The sequence below is a fragment of the Macrotis lagotis genome, chromosome 4, assembly GCF_037893015.1.
Source record: "Macrotis lagotis isolate mMagLag1 chromosome 4, bilby.v1.9.chrom.fasta, whole genome shotgun sequence".
NCBI lineage: Eukaryota > Metazoa > Chordata > Mammalia > Peramelemorphia > Peramelidae > Macrotis > Macrotis lagotis.
Window position 1 is genome coordinate 112,870,639 of NC_133661.1, and position 16,024 is coordinate 112,886,662.

General features: G+C 39.6%; 1 protein-coding gene and 1 long non-coding RNA gene across 3 annotated transcripts in view; one reads left to right on the plus strand and one right to left on the minus strand.

Annotated features, from left to right (window-relative positions):
* Positions 1–16,024, minus strand: part of SUFU (SUFU negative regulator of hedgehog signaling) — a 208,261-nt gene that overhangs the window by 82,287 nt on the left and 109,950 nt on the right. The gene's annotated exons all lie outside the window — the stretch shown is intronic.
* The window catches only part of LOC141521347 (uncharacterized), a 56,983-nt gene continuing 41,506 nt past the window's right edge, over positions 548–16,024 (plus strand). The window contains exons 1-2 of the long non-coding RNA XR_012477902.1: positions 548–714; positions 3,456–3,546. This is a non-coding gene — a long non-coding RNA (uncharacterized LOC141521347). The remainder of the gene's footprint in view (positions 715–3,455; positions 3,547–16,024) is intronic.

Here is a 16,024-nt window from a genome sequence, read left to right on the forward strand (position 1 = left end):
CAACCTGTTTACAGGAAGGAGAGTTAAGACAAAAGAAAAAGGTTAAGTAACTTTGCAGAGGTTGAATGAGTCTGTGCTATTGTCTCTTAACCCTGGAGAAGGAAGTAGCTGTTCTTGTTCATTAGTATAAATAGCAAGGTGAGGAAAAGGGGGGTGTGTGTTTGTGTGTGTGTATGTGTGTGTGTGTGTGTGAAGGTGTGAATTAACTCAAAGTGATGTGCCTGCTTAGTGAGGTACATCCTAAGTATATACCCCCCCCCATGAAGAAGACCTATCAGGCAGAGGGGAGGAACAGGGATGTTCTATTATATAATCTTGTATGTGATAAGGATTTGGGGTCTCTTGCTAAGAGACACCCATTTCTTGCAAGAACTGTTAATAAATGGACTAGTTCTCCCCACACTCCAGTAAGCATAGTCTCCTTTCTTTTGCTATTTAGAGTCAATTTCTTCTTCCCACAAATCTGCATAGCAGCAGTAAAGCTGAGGGAGGAGAATATGTTTATAACAAACTTGGGAGCTCATTCTGGATTGCAGAGTCACTAAGGTGACCAGGAGAAGAGAGTAGGAAAGAGTACTACTGCTGATTTAAGCAGTTCCCTATTTCTTTTCCAGGGTTATCTTTGGTGAACTTCTGAAAAACCTGATATCCCAGAGTTGACTGGGTGGAGTGTTGAAACAATTAAAGAAGAAACCACAGAAATGATCCTGTAAGGTAGGAAAAGTACTGTCTGCCATACTGCCCTGTGTGGGCTTAGAAGTCATCATTCCAGGTAAACGATCAGCCCTTAGGACAGGTTACTGTGAGTGTCATCCCAGACATGGTGAGAAAATCCTGGAGATGGGAAACCTAGGATCAAAAGGGAAGGCAGCGAGGGGAGAAGAGGAACCCTCCCCAAGGATTCCCCTGACTAGTTCGCTGGGGCAAATGCTAGCTAGCTGGGACAGCAGAAGTGCTATTGGGGAGAAATAAAAGAGTAGGATGATTAAATACTGCTGTTTTGAATGGCCTAAGATTCCCATTCAGGGACAGGCAGTATGGTGGTCAAAATATAGATCTGATGAGGATTTTGTGTGTGAAATTCTGAATGTTTTTATGAATAACAAGGTACCTTTAAACAAAGAGGAGGAAAGGGACCCTGCCACTGTATAACTGGGAAAGGAAGAAAATCACTTAGAAAGGGATAAGAGGTGGGATCCTCTGACAATACTGCCTCCACCCTACATCCCATCCCCAGAAGTCTTTGTCCTTGTTTCTATTACAGGAGGTGCCAATGGAAAGACAGGAAGGGGGTATAGGGTATGTGAATAACCCTTTAAGTCAGGGCATTCAAAAAGAAGATGAAATCATTAGTAGAAGATCTAGTGGGGCTATCTGACCAATTGAAACAATTCTTAGGGCCCAACCTCTTCACTTGGGAAGAATTAATGTCAATAGTGAATGTCCTCATCAGGAGGGAAGAGAGGGGAAGGATTAGGAAGGCAGCCAAGGAGGGGTAAGAGAAGAAGCATCCCCCAGCTCCATGGGTTCTGCCTGCATAAGTTAAATATCCTAACATAGATCCAGGCTTGGATAATAATGACCTAACTCATAGGAGACACATGCAGGATTTGAGGGACTATAGTATCTCAGGGATCAAGGAAGCTACCCCAAGTCCCAAAATCTGAACAAGGCTTTTGAAGTGTTCCAAGGGAAGGGTGAAACTTCTAGATTTCTTGAGAGAATGAGGGAAAATGTGAGAAAATATTCAGTTTTGGATCTCCAGGATCAAAGTCATGTTGAGGATAAAGTTTGTCAGTAATGCCTGGCCTGATATTAATAAGAAATTGAAGAAATTAGAAGATGGAACACATGGCCACTTGAACTATTAAGGGAGGCACAGAGTTTATGCCAGGAGAGAAGATGAGAAGCAGAAAAATAAAGTCAGAATGATGGTTTAGCTGTTAGAGAGTAAAAGGGAAATGGAGTGGACAGAATGAATGTTTTATATGTGGTAGAGCAGGACATTTTAAAAGAAAATGCTCTGGGTTGAAGGAGGTGGTACAAATCGTACCCCTCATGACTACAGACTAGAAAATTCAGGTGCTCTTGTTCCTCAAGCCCAATCAAGAGCCCCAGGTAAACCTGGGGGGTTGGGGACTCAGGGGAGTCCCTCGAGAATGTGTTTGTTCTATGTCCGGTCTTGTGTGAGTGTCTGGGTTAATTATTTCTGGGTCAGAGGATTAAGTTTTAAACTGTGGGGGAGCCCAGGGAATTGAACCCAGGAGTTTCAGAAGGTGGGGAGAGGGGGAAGGAAGATCTGCAGTTCTCAGTGTCTCATTCATAGGGATCAACCCCTCCCTCACTGAGCTGGTAGTAGCAGTGCTGGTAGATAGAGCTGGAGAGAGAGGAAGGGGAGGTTCTTAAAGAGAAAGCTGTGCAGGGGAGAATTTAAAAAGGGAGAGAGATTTTGAAGGAAGATGATGTTAACATTGAGAAGTCGTAGAAGGGATGATTTCTACTTTAACTCTAAACTTGAGTCTAGCTGGAGGAGTGCCCTACCCTCTGTGGAAGAAGAGGCAGGAGGGGAACAGGAGACTTAGCCTTAAAGGGAAAGAGACCCTGTCACAGTCTGTAATTGGAAAGGGAAGAAAATATAAAATCAGGGATTGGAGACACGTTTCTGCTCTGGCCACATGGCCTAAAAGTGCTGACTCCCACTCTATGTTTAAGGTTTCTGAACTAGCGTTTTTAGGAAGCACACTGGGGATTTTAAAAGAGGTTTATTAGTATTGTTACATTTTGACAAATTTTGTACAGAATGGGAGGAATTAAATAACTAAGATTTATAAATTGGTTTGGGATCTTAAACTCTATGGAAACCCCTTTGAGTAAAAGGAAAGTGGTATTGAGTTACTAAGAAGAAAAATATATGTTATCAGGGATATTTACTGATTTCTTTTGGGAAAGAGAAATCTTGTATTGAATTTGTAATATATTTGGGTTTTTTTGCAATTAGTTTTTTTTTTTGCAAAATCTGTTTTGATGCTAAATTGACATTGATAATACACTGTCAACAATATCATATGGTCTTTTGTTGGTAAAGGAGGAAAGTTTGTAATGATTTTGTCTTATCTCATGTTTGTGGATGGGAATATTGTATGTGCGTGTGTGTGTGTGAGTGTGTGTGTGTACAAAAACTAAAAGTAAAATCTACTTAACGTCTTTTATTTGAAAATAAGAAAACATATTAACAGTGCCAAGCATTTATTTATAGCATAAATAAGAATTGCATTGGGGTTTTAAATGTATCATATGTATGAGATTGGATTCTGAGAGGTTCTGGGTAAAGAGGTCTGGAAGACAAAAGTATAAAGACAGTGAGATATTCACTTTGCTCTTGTTCTAAGGGAAATGAGATGTTTAAATAAGAATCGTTTGTTTAATGTATACTAACAATGTATATTCAATTTTAGAGAAGTCAAGAAAGTCAACTTCTCTTTTGGCAACTGCAGGCAGCTGATGTGGGGGCTCTGAACAAATAGCAATTGGGTGGTACACTGTAAGGTAAGTTATTGATAAATAAGATGTATTTATCAGTTTTGTGATATTCTTTTGTAATCGCAAAGTGATTATATTTGGATATTTCTTGTGAATATATATTTTTTATATATGTGTGTGTATGTTATTTAAATACTGTATTATTAAAGTCTGGGATTAACATATGATTGCTTTGAAGAACAATAAGGGAAATATAAAAAATTATGACCCCTCCCCATAGATCTTAGGGTTCATGAATAATGTAATAATGGAAGGATTGTTTTGTACAGTATAGTAACTTGTGTTATTCTTATTACTGTTTTGTTATATTGGAATTAATAAAACGTGTTGGAAATTTAAAGTCACCTAAGATGTTTTAATGGTTTTAAAGAAGTCTGAAAAGTAATTTGTATGATGGGGGGCAGCTAGGTGAAGCAGTGGATACAGCACTGGACCTGGAGACAGAAGGACCTGAGTTCAGAATGGGCCTCAGACACTTGGTGATTACCTGGCTATGTGACCTTAACCCCAATTGTCTTGCAAAAACAAAAATAATAATTTGTATGTTGAAGATGGCTAGTGGTTGAGCAAATTTATGTAAAGAGGTTTCTCTCTCTCTCTCTTTTATATATATATATATATATATATAAAATATACACACACACAAATACACACACATATATATACATACATATATTAATTAGGAATATTTTGAATATATACATATACATATATACATATATACATATATACATATATATATATGTATTATTCCAAGGCTGTGACTGTTTGCTTTGAAGTAAAAGCACTTATGTAATATGAGAAAGATAAACACAAGAAAGATAGTTTGGGATTTTTCTGTGACAATATTTAGCTTAGGTAATCTCCTGGTTAAAGGAGGAGTTCATTTGTTGTAAATTACAACAGGCTAGAAGGAGGATTCTCTAGCCAAGGGAAATCTGATACTCCATCTTTATATAGAGATAGAATAGATATGATTTCAGACAAAGGGATATCTCTAGTAAGAAGTAGGAGATGAGGCATGTAGGGCCAGTCATAGGTAGAATTCCTGGTTTTAGCAAGGACTCAAGAAGGATACTCAGAGCTTTAAGTAGGGGATTCATTAATTGGGACTCCATTAAAATTACAATTGGAATTTAGTGAATTGTACTCACTGGAAGTTCTAATTAGGTAAAATGACTATTTTAGATCATGAGTCTTTTAATCAATTGATTGCTCTTTTTATATCAGATATCAGGATAGTAAGCAAAAAGGAAGTGCTACCAGGTCAATGTCATGTTCTTGGAGCCACAGAAGCCAATGGGCTAAAGATGTCAGGTGACAGAGATGTAAAGCCAAAGGGGTGGCTTCTCAGTATAACCTGAGGTTGAACCCCTTTGACTTGATTTCTCCAAAATGACATTTGGTTAATGTCTCACCTCGAAGAATAAATCTGACCTAAGACATTTGACTATCCACATGACCTTTGCCTAGATATTGATATTCAATACTTATATCTAACAAAGGGATTTTCCTTTAATGTCCTGGATCTTTATAGTAACTAAGCAAAGAAGTTTTAGGTGAAATGGATTTAATAGCCAAATAAGTTAGGTGTGTGGCTATCAGCTACATGTTAAGATAAGAATTAAATTTCTTTAGTTTTTGTGTTAGAGGGGATGCTTAGGTAAGAAGAATGGGAAATTTCTAGGATAATTACATTTTCAAGGTCTAGTTTAAGGAAAGGAATGTGAATCAGATAACTACACCAGGAAAAGGAAAATATGGGAATATTTTTAGGGAAAAATCATTTTAGTTAAGGATGTTTGAGTCATTTTTGTAATGAGAGCAAAGATTAAGACGGTTTTATTTTTAAACCATATGCTGGGTACTCTTTGAACTAAGATGATTGTTGAATGTATATGTTACAAGCTTAAGTAAATATGATAATTCTCATTGGGAGTTTGCTCATGTAGTGAAATACTTATGGAAGTTTAGTGTGTTAAAGTGAAGTATGTGTGTCAATATGACAGTAAGGCGAAATGTAAATTATAAACTCTAGAATCTCATTGTCTTGTGATGAAAACATATGTTTGATCTGAGTAAAATGTTAAGCAGTTTCTTTACCAGAAAACAAGGTCTCAACTAGTCACCTGAGCTGGAGAGGACTTTTCGGAACAGATTCAGAAAATCAGAAGGACATCAGATGTCTCCGGGGAGGAGAGATACTGGACCAGTTCATCTCCACCATTTCTCACCTATCTGTATACTGTTTAGTCTGGACAGTACAGAGTTAGGTGGATTGAGACTCATGTGAGATGTAATGATGGTACCTGGATCCCTTGTCAGGATCCATTATAGTAAAGAAGACTGTGATTACTGCTGTATCTACCCATTTGCCAAGAGTTGGTTCTGGACTTATGGGCCTGCTACCTGAGCACAGGATTGGAGCTAGGGCTATGGAAGCCCAATTTTATATCCTGATTAGATTATTAAGTTGCTGCCTAAACATAGATGTCAATAGGTAAGTAGTGAAGAAATAAGCAGGGACATTAGAAAATTGGTAGTCGGGGCAGAGCCAAGATGGCAACAAGAGAGGATGTCTCTTAGGTGCTCTCTCTTAAAACTTATAAACTAAGGACTCTAACTAAATTTTTGAGAGACAGAACCCAGAGGGACCCAGTGAAGCAGTTGTCCAACTCAAGGTAACCTGGAAAAGAGCAGAAAGGCTCTGCTCCCTGGGGTTGAAGGGGCGGCCGCCAGAGGGGCGGCCCCCCAGGAGTGAAGGAACTTCAGCCTCCTGGAGGCAGCCCCAGGGCGCTGGGAGCAGTGGCTCACAGCAGTGGGGGAGTTTCCTGACCTATACCCAGGGGAGCACCAGGCACAACTTGGGGGATCAGCAAGAGGGACCTCTGCCAGAGCAAGCATGTGAAGCCCAGCCCTCAGGGTACACAGTGAGCAGTGTGGCCAACAGCAGCCCAGATCCAGGAAGAGGAAGCAGAAGCCTGTAAGCAGGAGCCCTCAGGGCATGAGTGCAGAGCTTAGGGAGGGAGCAGAGAGAGACTGCCCAGCTCTGTCCCTGGAACAGGACGCTGGGGTTCTGACCACATTCAGATCCTGATCACAGTCTAGGCCCCCCATAGAACAGCAGGGCGCTCTTCACCTCAGCCCCATGGCAGAAGGGGGCGCTTATGGTCATTCACAGACCAGGAGGGAGGACACAGCCTCACACACACTGAGATCCTTGTGGGGGTGTCCCAAAGGCGCAGGAAGCACCCCCAAACCAGGTTCAGGCTGGGAAAATGAATAAGAAGAGAAAAAAGAGGAACACTATTGAGAAATACTTTGCCTGTGATCTCAAGAAAGATCAAAACACTCAATCTGAAGATGAGGAAGTCCAAGCTCCTGCATCTAAAAGACTCCAAGAAAAACAGAAATTGGGCTCAGGCTATGACAGAGCTCACAAAAGACTGAAAATCAAGTGAGGGAGACAGAGGAAAAATTGGGAAAAGAAATGAGAGGATGCAGGAAAACCATGAAAATAGAGTCAGCAGCCTAGTCAAGGAGATCCAAAAAAATGCTGAAGAAAATAGCATGCTAAAAACCAGCTTAGGTCAAATACATAAAACAGTTCAAAAAGTTATTGAGGAGAAGAATGTTTTAAAAAGCAGAATTGGCCAGATGGAAAAGGAGATAAGAAAGCTCTCTGAGGAAAATAAATACTTCAGACAAAGAATAGAACTCAGGGAGATTGCTGATTTTATGAGAAATCAGGATTCAATACTTCAAAACCAAAAGAATGAAAAATTAGAAGAAAATGTGAAACATCTCATTGAAAAAAACACCTGATATGGAAAACAGATTTAGGAAAGATAATTTAAAAATTATTGGAATACCTGAAAAGTCATGATCAGGAAAAGAGCCTTGACATCATTTTCAAAGAATTACTACAGGAAAATTGCCCTGATATCCTAGAAGCAGAGGGCAAAATAGAAATGGAGAGAATCCACCGATCCCCCCAAGAAAGAGATCCAAAAAAACCCACCAACCCCCAGGAATATTATAACCAAGTTCCAGAACTCCCAAGTCAAAGAGAAAATATTACAAGCAGCCAGAAGGCCACAATTCAAATATCATGGAGCTGCAGTCAGGATCACACAGGACATAGCAGCAACTACATTAAAAGCTCATAGGGCTTGGAATATGATATTCTGGAAAGCTAAAGAGCTTAGAATGCAACTGAGAATCAACTACCCAGCAAAACTGTATGTCCTCTTCCAGGGAAAAAGATGGACTTTCAATGAACCAGGGGAATTTCAAATGTTCCTGTTGGAATGGCCAGAGCTAAACAGAAGGTTTGATCTTCAAATACAGGACTCAGGTGAAGCACAGAGATTGGAAGAGAAGGGGAAAATATGAGGGACTTATTGATGATGAACTACATGTATTCCTGTATAGAAAAATGACAGTGATAATACTCATATAAACCTTCTCAGTTAATAGAGCAGGTAGAAGGAGCTTTGATAGATGAAGCACAGGAGAAAGCTGAATTTAAAGATAAAATGTGGTGTAAAAATGGAGTCAACAGAAAAAAGGGAAATGTAATGGGAGAAAGAAAAAGGAGAGGGGGGAATAGGCCAAGATATTTCATATAATAAGATTTTTCTTTATTACAATAAGCTATTGCAATGATATGGAAGGGGGGAAGGCAAGGGGGAATGAGGGAATCTTTGCTCTCATCAGAGGTGGCTAGGCGAGGAAACAACATATATACTCAATGGGGTATAGACATCTGGAGTAAGAAGGAGGGGACAGGGGGAAGGGGGGAATGTGAGTGATGGAGGAGAGGATGGATCATGAGGGGAGAGTGGTCAGATATAACACATTTTCTTTTTTACTTCTTACAAGGGGCTGGGATTGGAAGGTCTGTCCAGGACCATAGGGCCAGGAGGATGCTGGGCCTAAGGGGTGGTATGGGAGCTCGGGGCCTCTTGGACCCAGGGTCGGGGATCTGTCTGCTGCACCACTCAGCTACCCTACAGCAGAGTTAGAGTGAAAGGAGAGAGAAAATATAGTACATGGTAGTGGAGAAGTATGAAAGGAGGGAGTTACGATCAGCAATGGCAACAGTAGAAAATTATGGAAGTAACTTTTGTGATGGACTTATAAAGAATGTGATCCACCCGTGACAGAGCTGGTGGTGTTGGAACACAGACTGAAGCACATTTATTATCATTATTATTATCATTATTATTATTATTATTATTTTTTGGGGGGGTGCAGGACAGGCTGAGTGGCCTGTCTGGGGCCACATAGCTGGGTGATCATTGGGAGCCTGAGGCCAGATTTGGACCTGGGTCCTCCTGGATCAAGAGCCAGGTTACCTTGAGTTGAAGAACTGATTCACTGGTTCCCTTTGTGGGTTCTGTACCCCTGCTCTGTCCGCCACAGGCCGCCCCTACTATTTATTATTACTTTATTTTATTTTGCATCTTTATTTTCTTTTTTTGATTTTTGAAGGGCAATGGGGTTGGGGTGGCTTGCATGGGCTCACACAGCTGGGTGATTGTTGGGTGTCTGGGGCCAGATTTGGGCTCAGGTGCTCCTGGCTCCAGGGCTGGTGCTCTGTCCACTGCAACACCTGGCCATACCTACAATTATTACTATTATTTTTTTAATTTTAATTTTTTCTCTCTCCCCCTTTATATCTCAAGCAAGTCTATATTTTTTGGGGGGAGGGGGTATTTTGTTTACTCTTAAACAAGAATATTTTATTAATGTATAAAAAAACATTATTTGTACAAAATGAGAATAAATAAATTAAAAAAAAAAAAAGAAAATTGGTAGTCCTAGAAAACAGGATGGGTCCATGCTTGATAATGAGGAAGTAAGATCTTGACAGAAAAAGTCAGTAATCATGACAATACTAAGGATTATGATTTGTTTTTTTAGGTTTTTGCAAGGCAAATGGGGTTAAGTGGCTTGCCCAAGGCCACACAGCTAGGTAATTATTAAGTGTCTGAGACCGGATTTGAACCTAGGTACTCCTGACTCCAGGGCCAGTGCTTTATCCACTATGCCACCTAGCTGCTCCAGGATTATGATTAAGGAAGAATTATTTGGAAACTATGGAAAGAAAAATTGATAAAAGGGGAATAAAGGGGAAATTGTGGGAAAGAATCAAGTATTTTATTTTATTTTTTTATTTTTTAGGTTTTTGCAAGGCAAATGGGGTTAAGTGGCTTGCCCAAGGCCACACAGTTAGGTAATTATTAAGTGTCTGAGACTGGATTTGAACCCAGGTACTCCTGACTCCAGGGCCTGTGCTTTATCCACTGTGCCACCTAGCCACCCCAAGAATCAAGTATTTTGCTTTCACAAGGGTGAGAAAGAGTATTGCCAGAATCTCAGAGATGTCTGTGAGGTTAATACATTACAAAAACCAGGATGCACCTGGTCTTTGTGGCAACTTAAGAGATGCCAACCTGTTTACAGGAAGGAGAGAGTTAAGACAGAAGGAAAAGGTTAAGTAACTTTGCATAGGTTGAATAAATCTGTGCTACTGTCCCTTACCCCTGGGGAAGACAGTAGCTGATCTTGTTTATTAGTATAATGAGCAAGGTGAGGAAAATGAGGGTGGGTGTGAAGGTGTGAATTAACTCAAACTGATGTGCCTGCTTAGTGAGGGGAGGGTGTGTCCTAAGAATGTACCCCTAATGATGAGGACCTATAAGGACTCAGAGGGGAGGAACAGGGATGTTATACTATATAATCTTGTATGTGAGGAAGATTTGGGGTCTCTTGCTAAGAGACACCTGTTTCTTGCAAGAACCGTTAATAAATGGATTAGTTCTCCCCACACTCCAGTAAGCATAGTCTCTTTCTTTTTCTATTTAGAGTCAATTTCTCCTTCCCACAAATCAGCATAGGAGCACGGAAAGTTTGGAGTGGATCTGGGTTATTCAAACTTTCCCCTCAGCTCTTCTGAGGGAATAGAATATGTTGGTTTGTTTATAAAAATATGGAATTTCAATTGATAGAAGAAAAATTATAAGGCTAGTTTTTTGTGAGGAAGATAAGTCATGCTGGCTCATAGTCGAATTATACTCCACACCAAATGGAAGGAAGAAGGGAAATAACAGCAAGTGAAATCAAATATAAAAGAGATCCCTAAAACAAACTCTTTCTTACATTTACGAAAATGAGCAAAGATTCAGGTTTTACCCACATTCCTGCTCTGTGACTAACCAAGAATGGAGCCATTTGACAAATGAGAATTGAGTTTCCAATTAGGGCTTCCAATGATTTAATTCCTCAAGAAGAGGCTATTTCTAAACTGTCACTCAGAATCATTTTGCAGCATTCAAAAAACTAGATGCTTTTAAAATAAAACCCCAATAGTCTTACTTAATGTCATTTAGAAAGTTTCATGAGGACAGGAAAATACTGCTATGGGAGCTCCTGTGGAATTTTTCACCACTTCAGTCAAGTAAATCTATTCAGTCCTACCGCTTTACCACAACCCACTTGAAAGTATGAAAAATAAAATTCACATCCATATGGCCCACTTCCCTAGGTGAAGTATAGAATGTCTAATTCTAATGCAAGAAGATTTTGGTTTTGGTTGATAAAGACTTTTTGAAAATTAGTGGTCTTAAGTGAAATATGCCATTCCAACTCTTAGATGAAACCTCAGTATGTCAAAGGGATCATTATCAAGATTGTCTTTTTTTCATGAATGTACATGTATATCCTATATCACATTACATGCTGCCATTGGGGAGGGAAGTGGGAAGGGAAGGAGACAGAAAAATGTGGAACTAAAAATCTACCAAAAAAAAAAGTTGAAAACCAGCTTTATATGTAATTGGAAAAAAATTAAAATAATAAAAAAAGATTGTCTGTTTTTCTCCTATCAGAGCATTTAGGCAAATGACCCTCTAAAGATCCTGGAGTCCTAAGAGACATATTTGTGACAAAGACATATTTTGCGAAATTATTTTCTATTACATGGCATTATCATATGCTTTGCCAAAAACTGAATATTCATTTTCATCAATACAATTTTACACTCAATTCAAAGAGTTGTTTATACTCCTATTACATATGCAAGGCATTATGCTAGACTTTACTTGAAAGACCTCAAATCTGAGCACACCTACAATTCCAAGACATAAAATGAATTATCATAACCATAACATTCAGAAGGCTCTGGGAAAAAAAAATCAAATTTTCACTTTGACACTTTTCTTTAGAAGATATCACTCAAGAATGAGAGAACAAATACAATGACAGGAGTGGCAGCTTTCATGCATTCTTAAGGGATGAGCTAAGATTTCAAAACTAAGATATGTATAGACAGAATGAATGGGGTTTTCCAGGGATAAGAACTGACATGAGTTGAGGAAAGGAGGTAACAAATTATGAGACAATTTAGTTGAGTTGGTACAAATGAGACTAATATGAGTTAAAAAGGAAAAGAAGTGCTAGATTGCAGAAGGCCTTGAATGCCACTCAAAGGTATAGTAGTCAACAAAAAAACCTTTCAAGATTTTAAGATATACAGTACAATGATAAGATCTGTGCATTAGGAAAAGTAATCTCACAATGGTACATAGGACAAACTGGAGAAAGGAAAACGGATTAGGAGTTCAGGCTAAATACAGTAAGGCCTGAATTACTTTAATTGGAATAAAAATGATGATATGAATGTAAAATATATACACTCAGGAATGTACATATGTTGGCAAGAGATCAGGATAAAATGCAAGACATACTGAAAATAAGATAGTATGACAAGAATAGAAAATACAAGGATCATAGATCTAAAGTAGGGAGGGACTTCTATGACTATCTGGTCAACCTCCTGATTTTACAGTTAAGTAAACTGTAAGGTAAATGTATCCCTTCCTCAACTGAAAGGGGATTAAGTTGTTTTTTTTTAAGCAATACAGCAAGTAAGCATCAAAGGTGGGACAGGAACCTGGGTCCTTTGATTCTAGAGTCAGGGCTCTTGAACCACATTCTCCAATATTGCCTCCAATAAATGAGATGGATGGGAGGAAAGAGTCAAAAATTACTTTGGGCTCATAAATATGGATAACTTAGAGAATGGTAACCCCAGAGATAATATAGTCAAATCAAGAAAATATTTTTAGAAAAAAAATATATATATTTAGACATCTTCTGTTTAAAATGATTGTTGGACATAGAAATTCAATTCTGAATTGGAAAGAAGAGAGGTCTGAGGCAGGGAGACCAATCAAAAAGCTATTCCAATAGTCCAAGAATGAGGCAAAAATGATTTGCAGGGTAGAGAAAGTGTCAGGTGAGAAAAGGGGGTATGTATGAGATGTTACAAAAAGTAGAAATGATACAACTTAGTAACCAATTGAATATGGGGCTTAACCTTGACAGTAAAAGGAAATTATTAAGAAGGAAAGGTTTCAGAAAAGGATAATGAATGAATTTCACATTTGATGAATTTTTTTTTTTAGGTTTTTTGCAAGGCAAAAGGGGTTAAGTGGCTTGCCCAAGGCCACACAGCTAGGTAATTATTATGTGTCTGAGACCGGATTTGAACCCAGGTACTCCTGACTCCAAGGCCGGTGCTTTATCCACTACACCGCCTAGCCGCCTACATGATGAATTTTCAATATTATCTATGAGACAGCTTGTTCAAGATGTCTAACAGGCAGCTAGAGAGGTGTGAATTTGGAAATCAAAAGAGAAGTTGGGCAGGATAATTTTATCTGCACAGAGATGATAATTGAATACACAAGGTTGCTTCAGATCATCAAGAAAAATTTGTTTTGGGGTGGCTAGGTGGTTCAGTGGATAGAGCACCCAGCCCTGGAGTCAGGAGTAAATGAGTTCAAATCTGGCCTCAGACACTTAATAATTACCTAGCTGTGTGGTCTTGGGCAAGACACTTAACCCCACTGCATTGCAAAAAAACCCCCCCAAAAAACAAAAAACAAAACACAAAACAAACCTAAAGAAAAATTTGTTTAGTGGAAGAAAAGAAGAGAGTTCAAGACTGAGTCTTAGGTAAGTGGGGGGGGGGGGAGGAAACAATGAATATGATTGAAGATCCAGTGAAGAAGCAGTCAAACAGGTAGGAGGAGAACCAGGAGAGAAGACAGTATCAAGAAGAGAGGCATTAACATTAACTTTGACAGAGGGGTCAAAAAGGATGAAGACTGAGAAAAGGCTATTTGATGGGGTTAAAAAGGTTAAGAATCCCTGAATTATATTAATCTCTGAGGTTCCTTCCAACTGCGAGATTTTCTGAGAGTGTGAAGGACAAAAACACAGATTTAAGAAATTTTTGACAAAGAGGTGACATTTGAAACTGTGGAAATGGATGAGATTTCCAAGGAAAAATGGATAGAAATAAAAGAAAGTAATGAGTAGAGCCTTAGGAATATCTAAATTAAGAGAAGCAGGAGTCAGCAAGACAGACAAAAAAGATGCCATTGAGAAGCAGGAAAAAACACAAGAAAGGATAACATCACAAAAGCCAAGAGAGGATAGATTATTCAAAAGGGGAGGTGGTGCGGTATCAGATGCTACAGAACAACTAAAGAGAATGGAGATTGAAAGAGTTCATTGATTTTGGCAATTAGAAGATGTCCTTGGAGGGGTAGAGGAAGAAGATAGAGTATAAATGATTAAAGAATAAGCATGTTGTAGTCAGAAACCAGGAAAAAAAGAATATAGATTATTCTTTCAAGAAGTGAAATGGAGATCAAGTCTTAGGAGCTCTCTCATAAAACTTATAAACTAAGGACTCTAAATTTTCGAGAGACAGAAACCACAGAGAGACCCAGTGAGGCTGTTCTCCTACTCAAGGTAACCTGGAAAAGAGCAGAAAGGCTCTGCTCCCTGGGGTTGGAGGGGTGGCCTGCCAGAGAGGTGGCCCGCCAGAGCGAAAGAACTTCAGCCTCCTGGAGGCAGCCCCAGGGCGCTGGGAGCCACAGCTCACAGCAGCAGGGGAGTCTCCTGAGCTACACCCCAGGAGCACTGGACACAAATTGGAGGAACAGCGGGGACCTCGGCCAGAGCGAGCACGTGGAGCCCAGCCCTCAGGGCACACAGCAAGCAGCCTGGTCCTTCCGCAGCCCAGATACAGGAACAGAAGCAGGTGGAGCCTGTAAGCAGGAGCCCCCAGGGCATGAGCCCATTGAACCTAGGGAGGGGAGTGAAGAGAGCCAGACTGCAGAGCTCTGTCCTCTGCCCCTGGAACAGGACTCTGGGGCTCTGAACACATTCAGATCATGATCGCCGTCTAGGCCCCCCCCACCTCAGCCCTGTGGCAGAGGGGTGCATATGGTCATTCACAGAACAGGAGGGAGGACAGAGCCTCACATACTGAGACCCTTGTGGGAGTTTCCCAAAAGCTCAGGAAGCACTCCCAAAACAGGCTAAGGCTGGGAAAATGAGCAAGCAGAGAAAAAAGAGGAACACTATTGAGAAATATTTTGCAAATGAGCCCAAGAAGGATCAAAATGCTCAGTCTGAAGATGAGGAAGCACAAGCTTCTTCATCTAAAGACTCCAAGAAAAACAGAAATTGGGCTCAGGCTATAACAGAGCTCAAAAAAGACTTTGAAAATCAAATGAGGGAGTTAGAAGAAAAACTGGGAAGAGAAATGAGAGAGATGCAGGAAAAACATGAAAATGAAGTCAGCAGCTTAGTCAAGGAAATCCAAAAAAATGCTGAAGAAAATAACATGTTAAAAACCAGCATAGTTCAAATGGATGAAACAGTTCAAAAAGTTATTGAGAAGAATGCTTTAAAAAGCAGAATTGGCCAGATGGGAAAAAGAGATAAGAAAGCTCTCTAAGGGAAACAAATCCTTCAGACAAAGAATAGAATTCAGGGAGATTGATGAATTTACCAGAAATCAGGAATCAATACTTCAAAACCAAAAAAAATGAAAAATTAGAAGAAAATGTGAAATATCTCATTGAAAAAACAACTGATATAGAAAACAGACTTAGGAAAGATAATTTAAAAATTCCTGAATACCTGGAAGTCATGATCAGGAAAAGAGCCTTGACATCATTTTCAAAGAATTACTACAGGAAAATTTCCCTGATATTTTAGAAAGAGAGGGCAAAATAGAAATGGAGAGAATCCACTGATCCCCCAGAGAAAGAGATCCCAAAAAACTAACCCCTAGGAATATTATAGCCAAGTTCCAGAACTCCCAAGTCAGAGAAAATATTACAAGCAGCCAGAAGGACACAGTTCAAATATCATGGAGCTGCAGTCAGGATCACACAGTACTTAGCAGCAACTACATTAGAAGCTCGTGGGGCTTGGAAAATAATATACCAGAAGGCAAAGGAGCTTAAAATGCGACCAAGAATCAACTACCCAGCAAGGCTGAATGTGCTCTTCCAGGGAAAAAAGATGGACTTTCAATGAACCAGGGGAATTTCAAATGTTCCTGTTGGAATGGCCAGAGCTGAACAGAAGGTTTGATCTTCAGATACAGGAC